At 36.6% G+C, this 22,282-nt stretch overlaps 1 protein-coding gene across 2 annotated transcripts in view; it reads right to left on the reverse strand.

The window, feature by feature from the left end:
- LOC145961436 (uncharacterized) overlaps positions 1 to 22,282 on the reverse strand; it is a 73,015-nt gene that overhangs the window by 49,574 nt on the left and 1,159 nt on the right. The window contains exon 3 of one of the 2 annotated variants that reach the window (XM_083081599.1): positions 22,120 to 22,166. The gene's annotated coding sequence lies outside the window, so the exon portion shown is untranslated. Of the gene's footprint in view, positions 1 to 3,852; positions 5,050 to 22,119; positions 22,167 to 22,282 lie in introns of those variants that run through there. The other variant, XM_083081600.1, reaches the window with a different exon arrangement.

The following is a 22,282-nucleotide window of genomic DNA, read 5'->3' on the forward strand; positions in this document are numbered from 1 at the left end:
TAAATTGAGATTGTGTTATCATATTATATATGATTATCTTGTTAATCGTCATGATTCTATAATGGAAATACGTCGATGTCCATTTAATACATTTTTAATTTACATATTTCAAATATATTTCGTTCATCGAGAAAGCTGAACACGCGCTTTGGATATGGAAGACCACATCCCAAAGCATTTCGGAAGCAGACGATCGATCTCGCGTCACTGTTGCTAGAATCGCTCGTTTCCTTGTACATCCTGTTCCCGAAAGACATCCCGCGAATACCTCGTTCTTATGCACGGTACGCGACACGAGATACATTCCTGATCCGATATGTTGATCCCGAGAAAAACAAAAACAATCGAATTGTAGGATTATATTGCTATAGTGTCGTGCGTATATGCAAAGTTACGCTAGGAAAATTACTAATAAATCATTTATAATTTGTAATTCTCTGTTTTCACTCAGAAGAAATTAATTCGCGTGCGAAGACCATCAGACGGAAGTGATGATCGTAAAGAATTTTTTTATACATATTCGTGTATTTTCGAAATCTCATTAATTGCAAAATGCGAAAAATTGGAAGTTCCAAGGAGAGGCGAAGTTTCAGCGAAGATATTTAAAGTCACTTAGAAAATTTCAGTTAGCTTTTTAGCAGCAATGATCGACGATGCGCGTGATCCTTCGGATGAAGTGAAACCGGAAACGTGAGCGCGGATTTCGTTCGCCGGACCAACCGAAAAGCGTATTAGACGGCACTTTCTAGGAGTGCTTACTAACGACCACACATATTTGTCGGATTCGCAGTTTGATGAATGGAAACTGTGCTCTCTATCTAAACCAGAGTTAAATGCGCACGTTGAACGCTCCCCGAGCAACTCGGCCGCGCACGTTGCGTTTATTATCGCGATTGAGAGTAAAGTTCGTGAAGACGGTCCCGAGTGAATTACGTTTCAAACTAATATTGTGGACGTGCATATAGAGATAACTCGATTATTTTTATTCCGATCTTTAGGAAAGGGTTGATTAACCCGACTTATAAAGGGAATAAAGAAGTATTAAGTTGATTGCGCCGTATTAATAATTAATTGCGATATAATTTAATGCCTATCTGTTTCATATCCGTCCAATAATAAATGAGAATTAATAGATGTAATAGATGAAGCCAATAATATAGAATACGATACAATATTAATTTCACGATAATGAATTGTGAATGCAATATCACGCACGGGCTGATCTAATTGGATTATGTATTTAGCAAAAGTAAGCACGCGTGATGGAAGTTAAGCACTGCTTTTCGCTCGAGGCAAAAATGGACTATTATGAGCACGTAACTTAGGTAGTAATCTCTCGTGCGGCAAGTGAACAGTTCATAAAGTGACTAGTATTAATCTCTTTCGAATTGCATTCCTATCATATAAGTATAATTGCAAAATAGTAATATGTATGTTAATATTTTATTTCTCACTTACGCTCACATTTTAAAATTGGTTTTGCAAAGAAAAGGAGAGAGAACAATCGATAGCAATATACATTTAAAAATCAAACTTTTTCTAATATTTTTTTGTTAAAATTTAGGTATAGTATAATTGAAAACAGAGAAGAGAGAATGTTTCAACAGAAAAGAAAATATATATCCTAAAAAATATATATTCTAAAAAATCTCTGAATAAACTCGTACGTCTCTTCTTCAACTTAGCAGAAACTGACAGAGAATTGACAGGCAACGTTAAGAGAGATATATATTCGAGAACAAATTTTACCCGAATTTACACCAATCAATCGTTGGTTTTCTGCCAACACCACATGTTCCTGATCACGATTACAACAGAAATGCAAAATGATAAAGATATATTACCTCTCGTTATATTTTATAAAGATATTTCTTATTCATTCACTAAAAATTGCACTAATTACGATAGAGCTTTAAATTTAATCTTTCGAGTTATGCACTAAATTTTATAAAATTGAATGTTGAAAATATTATCATTACAAGTAACACGAATCGATATTTAACATACAAATGAAATAAAAATATTATAATTTATATTTCATAATTTATAATTTTATATAATCACTTGAAACACTCGTCGAGTAATTAAAAGACTACTTAAATATTTCAAGAACTTCTTTTTGCATACAAATAGTATACGGACTTGTGTTCTTTGATAAAAACGCACTTTAGCACCTTGGAACATTTACTGTGTTACGAACCATGGAAGGTCGGATTCCTACCATTAAAGTAACAGTGTTTCACTTTGTATGTCGGCGCTAACTAGATGGTTCTTGTATAAAACAAAATAAATTTACAAATATATATCTTTCGAAAATAAAAGACTGAAATGTGACCAATATATTTCACAGAAATTTTTAACAATGCAAAATCTCTCTTGACTCTGCAAATGTCTGTATTTACCAAGATTTGCTTATATTATTTTCAATAATTGAATAAGTTCTGAAAATTTTAATAAGCAAGCACAATAAAAAAAACGTGAATTTAATTTCCTATAATATTATTGTAAACTGTTGAGAGTAGACATTGCGATCAGATTCTTTTTTATATTCTTATATACGTATCATCTTCTGTAACGTAGTGGTTAGTATGAAGTTTTTGGAAAGAGATTCGCTTTCAGATAAGTCACTAACACGATATCGATATCGAAGTCTCTTTTACGTGGGCGATGCCCAACAAATCTCCTTGGATTCCTTCAATCTTTCCCGACGAGATGCGCGTTTTTCCCCCGCGGCGAGAGAATCCAAAGAAGGAAACCCAAAGTCTCTCGTAACCCGAGTCGGCTATCCTGCCTCCCGTCGATCCGAGCTCTCGAGGAAAGCTCAGGGCGATTACATCGAATTCTTTTTCCCGGAGTAGACCACCCGTTCGACCTATCGGTCGCCCTGTCTCGTCACACACCCTTCTCCCTCTGTCGTCGTCCAGCTCACCCCCGTTTCCCCTTGATTCCAGCTACCCCTTGATCCTTCGACACACGCAGCCCCGTTCGAGTGTTTACTCGCGTGCTCGAGTTCTGTCAGTATCACACGCTGTCCACCAAACAAATCGATCTCTCCTCACCCAGTTTGCGTGAACGGGACTTTCGGACCGTGCACGGCTTGACCGATTTTTCTGTCAGCTCAGAAAAATTGCGAGCCGGATACGAAGATGAACCGCCCATCGAAAACGTATCGAACGTCGTTGCAACCGTAAATTTTGCAGCGCGTGTACGAATGGGCAGAGCTTCGCATCGAATTACAGTAGCAATTGCAATCATGTATAGGAAGCAGCTCAATTTCATGTTGTACTGGACTGTAAAGAATCGAATTTCAAAAGTCATGTTTACACACATATATATATATACATAATAGACAAGCGATACAACCAGATCTAAAAATTTATTTATACATTTTTTAAAATCTACGCTTGTTGAAATTCTCGCCTATTCTTTTTTACAATATCCACAGCAAGAATCAAGGGATAATCTTATATCCGTCACGAGATAGAGATGTCCGGAAACGATATAAATGGATCTTAATAGGCCTTCGACCCTTCTGCAGTGTAATTATATCAAAGCGCTCGTCGGTGTGTTCCCGAGCTTCTCTCCCTAGCTACAACGCGCTCCATTATTGCACGGAAATCCTGAATCCATAATAGGATCTGAATTGATCGCACATATACGATCTGCGGCTAACAATCCGTCGTTCTGTATTCGGCCCTGAGGGAGAACGCGGAAGGGCAAACAAAGGCGAGCACGCTCGCGCGCGCGACCAGCTGCGCGCACGGGGGATGAAAACGGGGGTGTCGCGCTCGCGGGCGGTCGCTGCGCCTTTGACCGCCGTTGACCGCGTCGTGTCAGCGTCGTGTTACTTACATGTCCAAGGATCGGCCACGTTGAACGCCTCACTTAGGTGTACCAAGAAGAGGGTTGGTCTCAACAACGAGCAGGACGTCGTCGAGAGTACGCGCGACACGGTGCACGCGTGTCCTGATTGTGATGAACGCGCGCGCACACACGTACGCTGCCACGCATTCACACGCACGCAGTTTTCAGTCGTCGTAGCAGTTCTTCCCTCGAATCACTGCGCACTCAATTTTCCATCACCGTCGTCGCTTTTCGCGCCAGACACTGTCGTCGTCGTCATCGTCGTCGTCGTCGTTATCCACGACATTGTCATTGGCGACGTCTTCAACGTGGCACTGATCCAGCAGCGCGGCTGTATCACAACACGACTTCCCTCACCGATGACAGACGCGTAGCATGACGTGTATGTAATGTATCTTTCGCGCGGAGATCACGCACGTCGCGCTACTAGACGATACGAGCGAGATATCGCGAGTTCCGCGTCGTAAACGAGCCCTTCCTTCTCGTCGCTATCACCCGAGTAAACCAGGTACCTCTTTTTTTCTTGACCAGCCGGTTAAGCTATCGGGCCGGAAAAGAACGAAGGGCGAGGGCTGGTTGGAGATCTGTTTGAGGCGCTGCGAAAGCTTCGGATGCAATTTTCGGGATGAAAAGAATTACGCTCGCGCACGACGATAGCGAGCTGTATATTCGCCGTACGAAGTCGTGCGCGACGAGCGAGACGGGTCTCGCAGACGTTAGCGAGCACTCTGCACGAGCTCTGTCGGCCAGGGATACACGAACGTACGAACGAACGAACGAACGGACGAACGCAGTGGTAGAACGAACCGAACGGGGCGGCCAAAACGCGTCGGAGAAGGAGTAGGAGCGAATATAGGATGCGGCGGCGGCGGCGGCAGCGGCGACGGCGGCGGAGGAAAGAGGAGGAAGAGGAGGCAGAGGCGGAGAAGGGCGGCGAACGAAGGGATGACGCGGGGTAAAGAGCGGCGTAGGCGCTCGGGGGACGACGGGGTTGATGGCAAAACGGGGGTGGCTCACCAAGCCCGGTGGTCTCGCGCGCGCTCGCTCGCTCCGCTTGTTCGGCCGCTAGTCGGCCGCCGTCGCCGCGCCAGGCTGGCTCGTTTTCGCTCACCCCTGCTTGCGCAGCATCCGCGCCGCTGCCACTACCATCCTCATCACCACCACCGTATCCACCTCCACCTCTACTTCCACCCGCCGCCGTTGTCGCGACCCGGCCAAACCCAGACCTGGCGCGGCGTAGGTACCGCGGGCTCGCGACTCCCGAGCTCCAGGCCGCCCCAGCTGCTCGTGCCCCACCACTCGCGCGAACATCCCCTTCCGGATCCCAGTGCCGTACACGGATGTAACGGCACCTCGGCCGCCTGCGGCTGTCGGACGAAGGCGCGAATCGACGAATTGATCCGGTAATGAGCGCGCGGGCTATTGCTCGATGGGTGGGATGATGCTCGCGTCGCGGCTGTCGAGCATGACGACGAAGAAGAATCGAAAATATGTAGGAATGCCGCGCTTAATTGCGACTACTTCCGCGAGGGCTAGATACGGAAACGACGATATTCCTCGTGGGCCCCCTTTTCGGACGAAGAGCTCTGGACGTAGTCGCGCGCTGGTGGCCGAAGGTATTGACGAATCAAGGGGCGCCGGCTGAAGATCGAGACGCGCGCTTACTCTCGAGTCTTAGAACCTCGCACACCTTTTCGAATGCCTCTTAATCTCGAATACGATGATAAATGATGCGATCCCTGAAGGGAATCGGGTGTAGGTTAAGCTTGAGAAGAGCGTGTCGCGCAAAAATCGAACGTATTGACATATTAAGGGTTGCAGATTATGACACACGAGAGAGCGTTTCGCATTAAGCACTCTTGTAATCCTTTTCGCGTTCATTACTTTCGAATAAGCAAAAAAAAGCAGATATATCACAATGCATTTAAAAGAGGGAGATGTACGGAAAGCGGCTGATGTCGACAGAAGCGTGCCACGCTTTCAGAGAAGGTTTCATATTAAGCCGGATAGTATCGAGGGATAGGTAACTGGATAAGAGCGGATAAAATCGGATAGAAATCCCATCGGAATATATTTGGATCCATGCGGATTTTTCTCGATACCATAAGTTCCTATATGGAATTTTTCGGCGACCGGGAAGGGGTGGGTAAAACCCAGACTGAGAGCCCAGGCGAGACCGACGACGCCGATGAACTCTGCGGGGATCCGCGGCGGCGGAGGAGGCTCACGAAGATATTTTTATGAAAAATTCAGCTCGCACGTTTGTGGCGAGGAATTTTTTAACGAGCGACGCGGCAAAAAGTTTGCCTCGAATTGGAAATTCCGACTGCATTAGCGAACTTTCGTGTTCGGGATGCGCGCGGACGCGCGCCCACCACGGTCCGGTTATTATACGCTAAGAGAGCATAGTGCGCGCGCGAACAGTCAAGAACGCTTTAGAGAAGAAAAGAAAAAGCAAGGAAGGAGGAAAAAGAGGAAAGAACGTCGGAGACATTACTCGACCTAGTTTCTTGCCTCTAGTAGTCGGACCGCGCTTGTCTCGCGCTTCTACGTAAATGGCCCCTCTCTTAAAACGGCCTGGCAATCAAATACGTATAAATGGACCATCTTCCGTGTCTCTAGACGCAGATTTTATGAGAGACGCTCGCGTGCAAAGAAAAAGAATCGTAATACGAATCGCACACGTTACAAAATTTCTCCAACGTTCGATTATTACACATATGAGAGAGCTTTATGTGCGAGTTTTCGCACACGGGATTTTTATTTCCCTGGTGTGGCTATCAACTTGTCTTAATTTATTCAAGAGAAAAGCCAATAATAATTAGCTTCAACAATAAGAGACAAAATCCGCGTTTAATTATCCGGGTAGAAATTATCGATTCCGGCTATTTGCCACTTGAATTAATTAGGTAACGAATCACAAAGGTGAACTTATTCTCGGATATTGAATAATTAAAGCGCAGTATGAAAACGTTCTTTATATCCGAATCGCGTATAGAAACTCGCGGAATTAACAAAGAACTAGCATTAAGGAGAGAAACAATTTCCCCAAAGAAAGAGAGAGAAAAAGAGAGCCTTCTGATATTATTTTATTTTGCAACGTTTCGATGCCGTTTGATTCTTTTTGCGGTAGCGTCGAAAGAGTTATTCTCTTTGACGGCGAACGCGTAAGAATGATCTGTCTAGAGAGGGAAAGAGAATAAAGTAATTTAATTGACTGATGACGGACTATGAAGCTACGATGAGTGTTTTCCCCAAAGTAATCGCTTTAGTGTAACTGAACGCGCTAAATATTCCGTTTGAATAAATAATCGCATCTCGCGGATCGATTTGCGCCGACAACGCGGCGCCTGCCGAAAGACGGAGCGACCCTCTAAAAATCGAAAAAAAGAAAAAAAAAATAGTAATAGTCTTCGGTTATAATCGATAATTCGAATTTTATCTTGTGAAAATGAGATTAGAGATGCTTACTTTGAGAATATTGAAGCATCCAGGGACGTGATAGAAAGTAATTTATAACAAGTGTAACTTTCCCGAAATTTTTTTACGTATTTGCACACTATCTTTTCTTTGAAGAATTATAACGAATTAGTATAAATTTAATTAATAGTAGAATAAGTATAAATTTAATTTACACAGATTATTTTACGAATACTGTATTTACGCTGAACATTGTATTGTATAGAAGCGGATATAACGCCTGAGAGAATTATGTGTCCCAGGGCGACAATAAACATCTGTCTATCTCTATTTATGTCTATCTATACTAATTAAGTTAAGTTTGTATTAAACAAAATTAATAAAATTAATTGTTTCTTAATAAACTTAATTGTTTCTTTATTTCCTTTACAATACAATAATAAATCCATGAAAACATGCACCCGGAAAAACGTAGTTTTTAATTACCATTTGTCAATATATGCGCGCGGTTTAAAAGTGCCTATTAAATGTCCCATTAAATTCATTATTCGTATGTATATGCGTGTGGATGGAGACACGCACTTTTCGTACGCGCCCACGAGCGTGTCATTATTTCGCTCGGTCGCAACAATGAACGCGAAATCGTTCTCCGATGCGGGCCGTCGTTGGCGAAAAGAGGAGAGCATAATGATACTAAATTTCCCGTGACAAACGACGCGGCCACTCCGACGGAATACCGGCGGTACCATTTTTAAAGCTCACGCTCCGCTAAAAACGCTCGCGGGACACGCTCGAAGGCGCATCGTGTACGCGTATACGTGTTACATAAATGTACACGTATCAACTGTAAGCGTATACACTTGTTATGCGTGTGCGTCTGCGAACGTGTACACATGTATTACACATACACGCGACGAAAGCGGCGAGCGTGTCACGAGCCAAAATCTCTCGCGTATTAAATTCGAGTCTCGTGGGCCTGACAGTCGCCAGTCATTTAGAGAGTGGTCCAAGGCTCTTGAGTGCCGCCTTACGGCACTAACGTCGGCAACGCCGATCTCGTCCGCCACCCCCGGATCCTCCACAGGGAAGGACACGGGTTCCTTTACCCTCTCTTTGGTCTCTCTCTTCTTCTCCCTCTCTCTCTCTTTTCCTCCCCGTTCTAGCAACGGGTCAAGCTCCTCGCGATCAGCATCGAGCCGCACCACATCGTGTAACACTGTGCCCTGTACACGCGCGATGAGTCCACTTGAACGAATATCTTACGACGCAACGGAGGAGACAGCTGCTCGTCTTTTCTCTCGAGGGCGAGAGAAAAGCGCGACGACACACAGTCACCATTTATAGCATCCTGGACTATACAAGGAGATGAACATGCACGACCGTGTGTATATAGGGTGTCATGTGATACGTGCGGAAAATACTTCTGAGATAGATTCGAGAAAAATAAGAAAACACAGCTATATCCTACGTTCAAGGTACTATTAGCTATTGCGAGAGCGAATGTCTTTCAGCGTACGTACAAATGAATCTATTTCTGTGTTTCGGGAATTAGATCCCATCTTATAAGTATTTCATGTTATGTGCCACCCTGTATGGTTCAGGGGCAATTGGGGACAAGGGAATACAGAGGTGGAAAGGCGAAGAGACGCCTTTTTTCCGATCGATCCTTTAAATTTGATTTTCAGGATGAACATTCGGCTCCGAAACTGCCAACAATTGCGTGAGCTGACTTTAATCCCAGAAAACCCGAAAAAATTGTAGACGTTTTAGATCTACATAAAACATAGTGCGAGCTATTTTTTATTTTTACAGTTAGGCTATCAGTTTACAAAAAAAAATCTTTTAAACTATTTATATATCATACACACAAATATTGCATCACTTATAGAAATGGAAAAGCCATTATTTTAAGCAAAAATATATATAAATATTACCAAATTATAATTTATTACAGTTATTTTATATTTTAATATTGTAAAAAGTGAAAATTATAACAAATAATAAAAGAAATATTAAATTTTTGATTCTTCAAAATTCCCTTCGCTTTCAATACTGTCGCGCATACTCTTGGCATTCTTGACAATAGTTTTTTAAAAGTTGTTACTGATATTTGATTCCAGATATTTGATTACTGATATTTGTTTGCAAACATGTTGGAATCCAATATCAGTAACAACTTTAAAAAAACTGTTGTCAAGAATGCCAAGAGTATGTGCGGCAGTATTAAAAGCAAAGAGAGACTATTTTGAAGAATCAAAAATTTAATATTTGTTATTTTTTGTTATAATTTTTAATTTTTACGATATTATAAAGCATAAAATAACTGTAATAAAATTAATTTGATAATGTTTATATGTTTTTGTTCATTATCAAATGACTTCCCTATTTTTGTAATGCGTATTTTTGACCTACTTTATATATATAAAAAGTAGAACAAATTAAATAGGCGGGAAGAGAAATAAAAAAAATATTTAAATTTAAATTAATCATAAATATGAGAAACAGAAATTAAAGTGAATAAATATATCACTGAATAAATGTCACGCAAGCATTTAAATGTTAATTGCAATTATATAATAATTACATACCATTGTAAGCATAACAGCCGTAATTAATAGTAGCATTATTAATAAAAACGTGAGCACATGAAATCGAAATTGTATAGTTCTGGAAATAAGTATGCGAACATAGTTGAAAAGTAAACGGAATCATACGTCATATCAGAACCTCGCACATCACTTTAAAGGAAATTCCAATGTGCGCAAGGCTGCAGCACAAAAGCTTTCTTGATATGCTACGGCGAAATGCGAGCGATTGTATAGGTTTCGTGGATTGGACCTTGAGTCCTTGTTAGCGGTGGTTCTAAATTGAAATTCCTCGGACAGATAAGGGGAACCTCCCGTCGAGATACTGAATGTTCCACATCGGTGGTATCCTGGGAACAACGCATCGAGTTGCAAGAAGTAAGAAACAAATACAAGAAGCAAATATACTCCAGCGTTTTTATTGAGAATGCCATTAACAACGCGCGCCGTTGATTAGTACAAGAAGTTTCTCGAATTTAAGGAGGTAGGATTAAACGTAAAGTTATCGACCAAGGACTATTTGTGCGTGTGTATGTGCTTGTGGCAAATAATTCTATATAATAAAAATTATTTTTTTAATAATTCAACAATAGAAAAATTCTGAAAATATCGAAAAATATAGCATATATAAAATATATTCATAATGTTATAAAAATTTTTTGTAAACCGTAGTTTTTCTTTTCGAGGATATCATAAAGGATTATAAATTTTACAAACTTTACAAAATACTTTTTTCTACATGATTGCTTTCTCTTTACAGTTTGGCATATTTTTATGTTCTTTTTTTATTTTTTCAATATATAGAAATTGAGTACTTGTATTTTAAACGACGAATCGTATTCATAAAAGTGAGTAATTTATTACAAAAATTTTGTCATCCTATTATCAACAATGCTGAGAAAATTTCGAATATTTTCTATTCTCGATCATTACACAATTAAGTCTTACTCATTACATTTCAGTGTATAATGCAGGCTTACGCCTATCTCTTTTAAATTATACGACCTACACATTTGATTCTACCTCGAGTGATATAAAAATGCAAAAGATGTGAGAAAATCACCTAATGGATGTTTCTCTCTCAAAGATTATGATGCTTTCATAATCTTTGCTTATATACACATATATACATATACAGATACACATTTATACCATAATGTTTCTTGCTTTTTGCTACTAATCTTGAAAAAAATTCTCTGCACAAAAATATGCAAAGATTACTGTCATATGTATAAAGTAAGAGAATAATATTATAGCACTTTTGAAAAAATTTTGAAAGAAATAAAATTGATTTTTTATCTTAATTTTAAACCATATTGTTCTCGCACAAATATATATAAATATTTAGATAAATAGATTATTTAGATATATTTGGATAAAATTTTATCTAAGCATCTCTCTTTCTCTCTCTATCTTTAAGATAGAGATTTCTGTTGATATCTAAAATATAAAATATAAAAAATATTTTCTATATCATTCCGATATCATATGTGTCGACTTGCTAATAAAAAAAAATAACAAATTGCAAAAAAAATAATGTCAAAACTTTGACACTGAATAGAAACGGAAGAGTTTCTCTTACACGCGATCGATGCTATGTGTTTAATTTTCGCGAAAATCATTTGTCATTTTTGAGTGTCGCTGCATGACACGGTCAATGGGCAAGTTTGCCCGAACGTATCATACACGACAAGAAAAGTACTTGGCCCCTTTGCGTGCAAAGATAGCAAGGATCAAGGATAGAAAAGAGAGAAAAAAAAGAGCATCTGACAGAAGGAAAGAAAGAGAGACGAGATAGTTCAGGACAGTAAGAAATGAGGGCAGGTTTTTTTCTCTATTCACGATCGATCCATCGAGTCTGATTTCTGCGAGGAACATCCGTCTTCTGTGCGGTCGCTCGATGAGTCCATTTCGACATTCCAAACGTCGCGACATCGTTTGTCTGTCGCGTTAGTGCCTTCACGAGAACACAAGGGTGTAATGTTTGGAAAAAAAACGATTTTATCGAACGAAAAGAATGTAGTGTATCTGATTCTCAGTGACTTTTAATTAAGCGCACTCTCAACAGTTCGTTTGACTCTTAAAAATTCTCTTAAAAAGTCTGCTTCGCGCGCGAATCAATTTTATAATTTATAATCTGTATGCTTTTCTGCAAATTAAAAATTTCTCATAAAATTTATTGTATTTCGATAAGAAAATACAATAGATTTTATAGATATATTAACAATTTCTCAAGAATGAATGCAATAATCAGGCATTTTATTAATTTAAAAAATTTTATATTAATTAATTTATAGTTGCATGATTATTGTCGTATGGAAGACGCTTGAAATAAAGTATCTGGAAAATCAGTGCTGATGGTTCGCGTTAAGGAAGATTAGTCGACCGCGAAGCACCAATAAGCAGATCAGCGATGCGAGGAATCCGGAAGGAAATGCGAGGTAAGAGAAAGATGTAAAGACAAAGCGCGGCCAGCTCTTTCGCCATTCGATCGATCTTTCGAGTCTGATTTTCGCGAGAGACATTCGTCTCCGCTACGAACTCTCGAACTCACCGGACAAGTACGTGATGGGCGCAGGTGGAAGATAAATGGGGAGTTACACTAGGACAGCGTAAAAATGGATTCTTCTCTCTCTCTCTCTCTCTCTCTCTCTCTTTCTCGCTGCACGCTGTTACAGATGTATCTCAAGCATCTGTTGCAACGATTTTGTGGCAATATTGTTAGCGCGTTATCAGTATCATCGTATTTTAAACCGAATCATTAATAAAAATTATTTAACATAATTGGAGATAAAAATGTTTATGTAATAATTTAGAGTGCGTATATATATTTATGATTTTATGATGAAAACAGATCTGTCAATAATTTACGAATTTTAAACTTTATTGACCTATTATTCTATAAATATGCTCGTATATCTCAATTATATTAGCATCTCACGTCCTCAGTACGTCATTATTTTAAAAAATATTAATTTTCTTTCAATGTTTATAATTATTTCGTAATCCCGATATCGCGCAATTACATGTGCTTGGAGAGTTATCGGAATCATTCTTTTAAATTATTCAATATAAATGCAATCGTGCGCGCATCCGTGAGTAACGTTAAATACTTAATGGTTTCGACTGTAATTGAATGTGCACTTACTGCCAATAATTTACATAATTATGAAATTTGAAACATTCGCGGATTTCGCTCGCGGACTTACCGTGACATGGAAACTATCCTAGGTAATGTCCACGCGTGCGGCATAGTACGTTGCCAAAAATGGATAACGTCCCAGCAATATTCGCGCTGGCGTTCATTCATTGTTAATCTGCCTCAGCGCGGGAACAATTAGCTCCCCTTCAATTTTTTACACTGCGGTCAGGCGAGACAAGGAAAATATTTTGCGTTCGCGAGTTTTCTCGTATTTAAAATTCCAGCAAAAACATGTATTGTATCGTAACGAATATTTCGACGGAAAAAAAAGACAGGGTACGCAAAAGCAACAAAGCGAGGTCTCGAATTTTTCAACGATCATGTCGCCATTGTGCCCGTCGACGCGTTTAGGGGCGGAATTTTGTAGCATCGGTCATCGGCGAATATCGAATCAGTGATTTTCGGAAAATCGTCTTATCCGAAAGACGAAATTGTCTGCAGGCTTTCCGCGGAAAATCAATACTCGCTGTACATGAAAGATGAACTAGAATGTTACGGTTTCTGGCAACGGTGACGCAAAGTTACATCACTAGTTCGGAACATTTTTAACTATTTCTTCGAATTTTGTTTGTTTGATCAACTAGTTTCCCCAACGGCGAGCTTTGATGCCAAACCACGGTATTCACGACCCGAAATATACGTAAACCGTTCGCGCATCGATCGCTCGCATCAAAAGTACAGTGCACGAGAAACGTTTCTAAGCCGTTCGCGATTCGTGAGCGAACTTCCCACGGTTTAACGTCCTTAGAAGGAACGTTGACGAATACTATTCCCAATATACATTCCGAATAGACGACGACGTAACACTCGGGCAATACGTGTGAATACATTTAAGGGAACGATCACGAATATTGCCAGTTTTTGATCACCGCGAAAATAAGCAATGCAAAAGCGCTGCTTCATATTATTTTATCGAAAAATTCGCAGATAGATCTATATATGAGTCATCTATAATGCAAAATAGCAAACTACAATATTTTCCTTAAAGAAGATTAGCCAAAAATAAATACAGAATTCGTTCTTATATATAATTATTTCTTGTTTTAATGTTAAATTCTGTGATGAATTAAATTCAATTCTTTTCTTATAAACAAATTTTGACAAAATTCACTATATAGTATTATGTTTTATAATATTCAACATTGAATATATATCGATAATAAAACTTTAAATTAAAATTTTTAAAGAGCACAAGTTTCACTAAAATTTTAATGAACAACGAGGCATCCCAGTAGCTTAGTTTGCAGAAGCTTTTACGACTAATTACCATAAGAAATAATTGATCTAAGTTGGTCCAAATAAACCGTTATTAAATTTAAAATCGGTATTCACAAGCAATGAACTGACATTTTATATGTGTAAAAAATTATATTTAATAAGTTGCTATTTTTTCTTTTTTTAAATATTTTATGTGCGTGTGAAATCCACATTAGTTTTTTTAAAATATCGCACTATGAATTTTGTGGAAAAAGTTTGCAGAGTTGGTTCATTGTATGTCTTGAAAAATTAAAATTGCTAAAATATTATTAACATTTCTATGCATTACCATAATTCTGTTAGAAAATATAATGAATTTATATACGGATAAGTTACATATTAAAACATGTTCTCGATTATCTAATTAAAAATATGTATATTTCAAAAAATATAGTTATTTTGCACAATTTCTATTTTACTTTTATATATAATATCATTATATTTTTTCTTATTAGATTAGGTTATACTTTAAAAAAGATATTTTTTAAGAGAATTGTTTATAGAGAGTTTATACAATCCTTCTATAATATATTTGTTGCAACAGCGATATGGAAGTAAGCTTTAACTAAATTTTGAACGTTATTTTTTTAACATGAAATAGACAAGAGAAAACAGATGACGATAAAAATATATAGAGTGCCTAGTAAGAAAGTAATCATTGCAATCTGTCGGATTTAACATCGATGTCTTAAAGATTTCAGATCTATTTTAAGTCCATTGTTGGCATTAATGCACCATTTGCGAGATCATTTTGCGTTATAAAGACAAATTTCAAATTAAAGTGGCTGTTAATATTTATAAACAATCCTTATGAAAAGAGTATTGCCGTTAATGGGGGAGTTAATGCGCATCATTAACTCAAAGAGTAATAACTATTTTAAGAACATCAAGCACAAAATAGTAATATAGAATACGATAATAGTAGTAATAAACATGAAGAATCGAATATTTTGCTCAATGCTTTCTATAGGAATAACGGGACATCTTTTAGATTCTTTAATTTTCCTCAAGCAATATCTATCTTTCGCGAAAGGATCAATGTTCGATTACTGAAAATAATTTTCCGCATCCTTCATTTCTTGTTTGTTGTCCCAAGATTAGTTTTCTCTCGTTCAAATAATTTTCAAAAAATAATACATGTTTCACATGCAATTTAACATGAACATATGGTATCTTTATATCTCAAAATTTCGTCAATTATAAAATAAAAATTATTAATGCATAAAATAGATAATAATTACAGCAATCGTTTATTTTAAAATTTATAGAAAATATAATTAAATATCTTGAAAACAATTTGAGATATATCAGATAAAAATTCTTTTGGATTTCCACATTTTATATAAAAATTTGAAAAGTTTTCAGTGTACGTTCGTCAAGCAACCAAGCGATTAAATCGATTATGAAAAATCTGTGCTAAAAAAATCACACATACGAGTTGTGTTACAAACAATGGTAAATTGTTTTCATCTGACAATGAGATGAGGTCAATAGAAACTTCAAAATTTTTTACTCGTTATTTTTAAAATAATGCTTGAAGTATATATTTTTGTAATAAAATCACATCTACATACACACATTTAGGGAAAAAGTTTTCAAAATATTTTCAGATATCTTTTGGAGTCATTATGTTATCAATCATGCGTGTCATATAAGCCATTATAAAATGTATAGTACAATACACAAGATTGATGGAAACAGCAAATCTCTTATTTATCGGGATAACGTGTGTTCATTCGAGGCACTTAGCAGAGCGAATCTGCTCGACGGAAACAGAATTTTTCTCATTCTTAATGTATAGTGCACACGAAAGCTGTCTCCAATGTGGACGTGAAAATGTATAGAAGTAAAAAAATACCATTAATTCTTTTCCAATCAATCGATTTCCGAGCTCGATTACCGTCGACTCGGTTGTACTGGCGTGATACAAATTGTGCGCGCATTTTCTACAAGCTAATTTAACGTCAGACGAGAATTACCAAGCAAGTCAAGAAGACTAAGATTTTTATGCAGAAATCGATTGAGATATCAGACAGACCGAAACATTATTGAAGATGATTGCAATTATTTTGCGAGATGTTACGTATTAAGATTAATGATAATTTATTTTGTTTGTGGCATAAAAAATAACTCATTTAAAGTCATTTTAAGAAAAGTAGATATAAATATTTGAGATTTTTAGCATTTTTGAAAAATGTATTATAAAACATATGTAGACTATGATAAAATTTTATTCTAAATTATATAATAATAATAATTTCTAATTATTGTAAGCAATGTAATAAAGATATAAAGATCTTTGCAAAATAAAATTAAAACTGCTCGAGTCGAAAATTGTTTCCTATTTTCGATCTTAATGTTCAATCTAACATTTACTTTGATACTTTAAGTCAGATTATCCTATTTTGAAACTATTTAATCTATAGTTTTACTGAAAGCTTCTTTTTTAAACTTCTAAATGAGAAACTCGTTTACTGCCCATTTGAGATATAATAGGAACTTCAATATATAATTTCTATATAAATAAAATCAAAATCCTTTATAAACATCAAAATAAAAACAAAATTTCAACTTGGATACAAATAAAAAATATATTAGTTAAACTTCTGTGGTTTTTATTTCAACAAAATTTTAATTTAATAGTTAAAACTTAAAAAAATGAAATTACATTGCTAGAAAGAGATTAACAGAAGATTGTATAACCAAAGACTTTGGCATAGAATCACGCATAATTTGAAAAAATAATGCCTTGAGGAAATTGAAAGTATAATTGCAATTTTTTTTGTACTTTCCACACAACTTGTTGAATAAAGTTCTTAATTCGAAAAGCGAAATTATTTTAAGATTAGATGCGAGAACGGTAAAAATAATGAAATTGTGAACAAATACATCGAGGTATTAGAATTTTGCGGAAAAAAAATTTATCCGCGCAGGATAAATTTTTATAATGAACGCAGTCATTCGTTTCATCTTTCTCATCCGGATTTATCGGTATTTCGATTTTACGAACATTGGAAAGTTTTCGCGGCTGATTTGCATCTCACAGTTTATCTATACTATTGATATATCGATGAAAACTTATAGGAATAGCCGCGCATATGCTAATGAGAACTACGCGGATAAATGAAAAATAAGTGTTAATCAGACGAGTCTGTGAATTTTGATCGAAATTTAATTGCATAATATTAATTTTTTACGCATAATGCGTACGTATTTGGTCTGTTATCTCGCTAACAAGTATCCCCGGTCAGGCGAAATTCAAACTAAATCGGCCAAGGATACGACGTGACTTTATGAGATCTCTCTTATATCAACGTTATCTCGACTATTCTATCCTTGCTCCATATAAAGAGCGTGCCCTCGCAAAGTCCAGATGCACTAGACTTTTTTCCCTCGAGACCTGGTTTTTGTCGTCCACCAATTAACCGACTCGAAAGTGCTCCTTTTACATTCTCCGCGTGCGCTTATTGCACCCGTCTCTTCCTGCCGTAAAATCGTTCGCCAGATGTAAATTGCGGACGCGTCTAATATCTCTGATTCACGCGAGAGGCAACCCTCCAATTCCTCATAGCGATATACACTGTATCTCTATAACCCGTACTGATTAAGGACATATTCGAATTAGCAAGATATGTTAGATTACCGGATTTTAAATAAATAATCACGTGCTTTATAGTTATTCGTAACAATTTATAAAATATGTATGTTTTCTTGCAGTGTAAATTAAATTTTCGCACTTATTTAAGTCTAATTTTACTTAATCAAAATTTAAGTCGCGATTGTCATGTCGTGCATTTAAAATTAAAATAAAGTAATGTTGATTTCAAATTTCTGAATATATATAAAATCAATGAAATTCGAAATATTGGAAAATTTATATTTCCGACATTGATGTTATTATTCTCACTAGAGAGTATTGATACAGGAATAAGTCACGGGGTGCTACATAACACCTTACGAAGGTGTGGGTCTTTGCGAGCCCGGCTACTTTCGGATCGACCGGCCAGATCCGGGCTACGCGCATATGAATGATACTATCGCGGCGAAATATTGTTGCCATAGTTAACGAGATCGATCTCCGAGAGGTAGCATACGAACGCTCGTGCGCGTAGAGCCAAGTTGATCTTCGCTTCACCCGCACTTCCTCCCTTTCCTCTCCCTCTCTCTCCCTCTCTCTCTTTCTCTTTTCGCACTGATGTGTGCCAGCATTTCAATCGCCCACTGTCGAAAAGTGAGATATAGCTAATCGGCCATAAGCTTCCATCCATGTTCGTTGGCGCCCACGGATAGAGGTACATCTCCCGTGATATCCAACCTGTCCTTTGTGAGAGTTTACACGAATTTTGAACCATCGATGCGCGATCTCTTCTTGGGTTGGGCTGGGTTGCACGATACATCTTTTGTTCGCCGTTGTTAAATGATGCATCATCGATTGTTGAATACGTACAATCGGCGAAACACAATATCAGTCCGTTTATGCCGTGAGTCAAATTTCGGAACAATATTGTTTCTACTTCGCGTATGTACAAGTATAATTCAAAAAAAGATCTACGTTTTAATTAATCGGAAAAGGATCATCTACCGATTTAATCAATAAAATACATCAATCGATATTAAATAAATATTGATATATTTTATATGAGAGTTCATATAGATATTTTCTCGCGTAACAAGGGCAATGTAACTAGTGTGAAAAATAAATTTTGCGCTGAAAACAATGCAAATATCTTTCTTATGTTTTTCTGTTAAAATGAATTTTGCGCTACGCTTCATAAACACATACAAATATAATTAAATTAAAGAAATTACACAATGTGCATATACTAATATTGATAAAATCTTTTTCATGTACTTTTTTATCTTGTATTTCCGGAAAATGTTTTCAATTTGCATCAACTAATTAAATAAAAATATTAAATTAAAAGAAAAAATATTAGCTACACAATATCGATTAATTCATTAAAATAACATCAAATGAAAAAAAATAAAATATCTAATATAACATTAAACCAATCGCGATCTTTGAACTTTAAACAATTACGTTCAGCATCATGGATGCAAGGCAAGAAATACGAGCTGATGAGTTTTTTCTATAAAAGAAATGTACCCATTTTATCAAGATTCTCAAAATTTCACCGGTGGCACATGCGAGATAAGCATGTCGCATAAGCGCCGCTGGGAAATTCAAGCTCCCATTCGCAAAAGAGAGAGAGAAAAATAAATAAAGAGAGAGAGGGGGGGAAAAAGAGCTGAAGGCTTTTCGATAAGCTTTCCGGTTAGTTCTCAAGTTTTCGATTAGTTTTTCGGTTACGCGACTCGCGATTTCCCGCGGATATAAGCGTTCGTTGTATCCGCGGGATATAGATTATCGGATATTTACCGCGGTAGTCACTGAGGAGGGGGAGAATGCAAGGGGAAAGGGACGGGTGTTGGAGCAAGGGGAAAATCCCAGGCACTGTTGAGGATGCGATTGAGATTAAACGGAAATGCGAGTCTACCTGCCGCAACGGCCCCGCTTTTATTCGCGCCCTGCTTTGCGACTTGGGTGATTTTGCCTCGAGAGAGCTCTATATACATGTATATATACATATACATATATATATATAATATACATATACATATAATATACATATACATATACATATAATATATATATATATATATATATATATATATATATATATATATATATCTATCCGTAAAATTGAATTTCAATCTCTTTCTTTAGCGCGAAGGAGCGGCTACTATATTCGATGAAGGCACGCGACGCATAATCTTATTGTTTGTAATGGCACTCGCCGTAACGCGCGCGAGAAAATTCGCGGCTGTATTGCACATAAACGGGAATACCGTCTGCTATTTTGCGCTCGTTAAATCTGCATACTACAGGCCACTCGACCGACCGAATATCCTTATAGTCATACATTTCTGCGACGAGTTTTATGTCAAATTATGTTGCCGACGAGAATTCGATGAAAAACTCATTCGTCGAGTCTTTTGAATTTACACACTTGTATAAACATCTATAGACAATTAAATTGACTCGATCATTTTAGAAGAGAATATTACTTTTTTCAAAATTCTTATTTTTTTAGAAAGTAAAAATATTAATACAATTAATATAATTGTATATCATATTCTATGTAATCTCAATTTATCATTTTTCTTTTTATCAAAATAGAATTTTTATATACAAATAATGCTTAGAAATAATCATGTATTAAAAATTCATTTTTATCTTATTAAAAAAAAACTTTAAAAAACTTTTTTGAAATTAAAAATATTACATCTCAAATTAAAAATATATTCAATCAAAGCAATAAGAAAGATTTGACGAGAAATTAAAAATATATTCAAAGCAATAAGAAAGATTTGACGAGAAATTCAAATTAAATTAAATTAAACTAAAGATAATTAAAGATTAACTCTTCGCAAGTAATTAGATCAATAAAGAATGATTATCAATAAAAAATGTTATTCTAAATTATTGAAATTATAACAAGTATCACACGATCAGTTGAAGTCTTACTGTACATGATGATGAATCTATGTTTATTTGATATCATAGAATGGTACTATCAAATTAATTAATACATCTTGTGATTGGAATACGCTCGTATGCTTCGACACGGACAAGCTACATAAATACCCGCTTTACTAACAATAAGCCTCTGTATTCTGTGTAATAAATGTATCGGCAGACGCGCGCGGCAATCATTCTTCGAACCGGACGGCCAGCCTAAAACGAAAGTTCAAGGGAGGATACGGGCTATGTCAAAGTTAAGTCTGGAATGTGGATTACGTATACTTGCGAAGACGTAGTTAACCCCACGCTAGCACTGATATACTAATTGAATTAGTTATTTCGAAGCAGAAAGTTAAGGGCACGTCTGCGCCAAGTTTTCAACATGAAATAGCTGGCAGAATCGACGTGCTAGCACACCGAGTTCGAAAGTTCTTATTAACCCGGAAGTTTCGTTCAGTATCGCGCCTGAGTGTTATTTAATCACTAATTCGAAGAATATATGTGTGGCCTCGCGCGCTTTTATGAGGAACGAAGTGGGGAGAGAGAACTTTTCTCCGATTAATTTCGACGCCCTGAGGGCCAACATTGATTATTAACAACAAATCCTGAAATAGAACTGTAATTTCTGTGGAATCTTCTTCGCAAAAGATTGTCCGTTTTAATTACCGCGATTGTCTTTACCAAATTTCGCCTTTTACTTTATCTTATATGTGCATTTACTCGGTATACTCGACTTTCAGTTTTTATCTTATTCGACAAACGTTGCGTAAAACGAGGAAATGAATAATTATAATCTTGCGTTAACCGCATTTATCGAGGTCTAATTTGCATAGGATAATATTCGCAAAATTAGAGGAATTAATAATTCATTATATTGAAAACAAAATCCTCTACTTAAAGCTTTCCAATCTACCACTTTGAAAAAATGTGCTGATTCTTCTTCTTTGACGATAAATGCGATTAAATTACGCATATAAAAAGCATTTTATCTCGAATTATGAATTGATTTTTTCGTTTCTAAAATAGATTTAATAACAGTTTTATTCTTAACAACAAGAGTTATGCATATTAGACCGTGAGTAAAAAATCATTATCGAAAGAAATTGCTTAAAATAGATTTCAAGTAAATACTTGAAAAATATATTTAAAGAAGAATAAGATTTTATTATTTATATTAATATCTATATACGAACTAAATTATTAATCTAATAATTAAGCTGTAATGTTTGATTTTACATTTCTATGAAAAAGGTATCATGACTCACCGGAAAGATGTATGTAGTTTGTTGTAGTACACCACGAAATGCTGCATCTGTAAAAAACAAAACTTAAGATAAGACTTGTGTATAATTTAGGAAGATACTTAAACTAATATTCGAAAATATATATATATATATATATATATATATATATATATATATATATATG

Source organism: Camponotus vicinus, unplaced genomic scaffold (assembly GCF_025532165.1).
Source record: "Camponotus vicinus isolate PSW18456_S1 unplaced genomic scaffold, iyCamVici1.0 SCAF_11, whole genome shotgun sequence".
Taxonomy (NCBI): Eukaryota; Metazoa; Arthropoda; class Insecta; order Hymenoptera; family Formicidae; genus Camponotus; species Camponotus vicinus.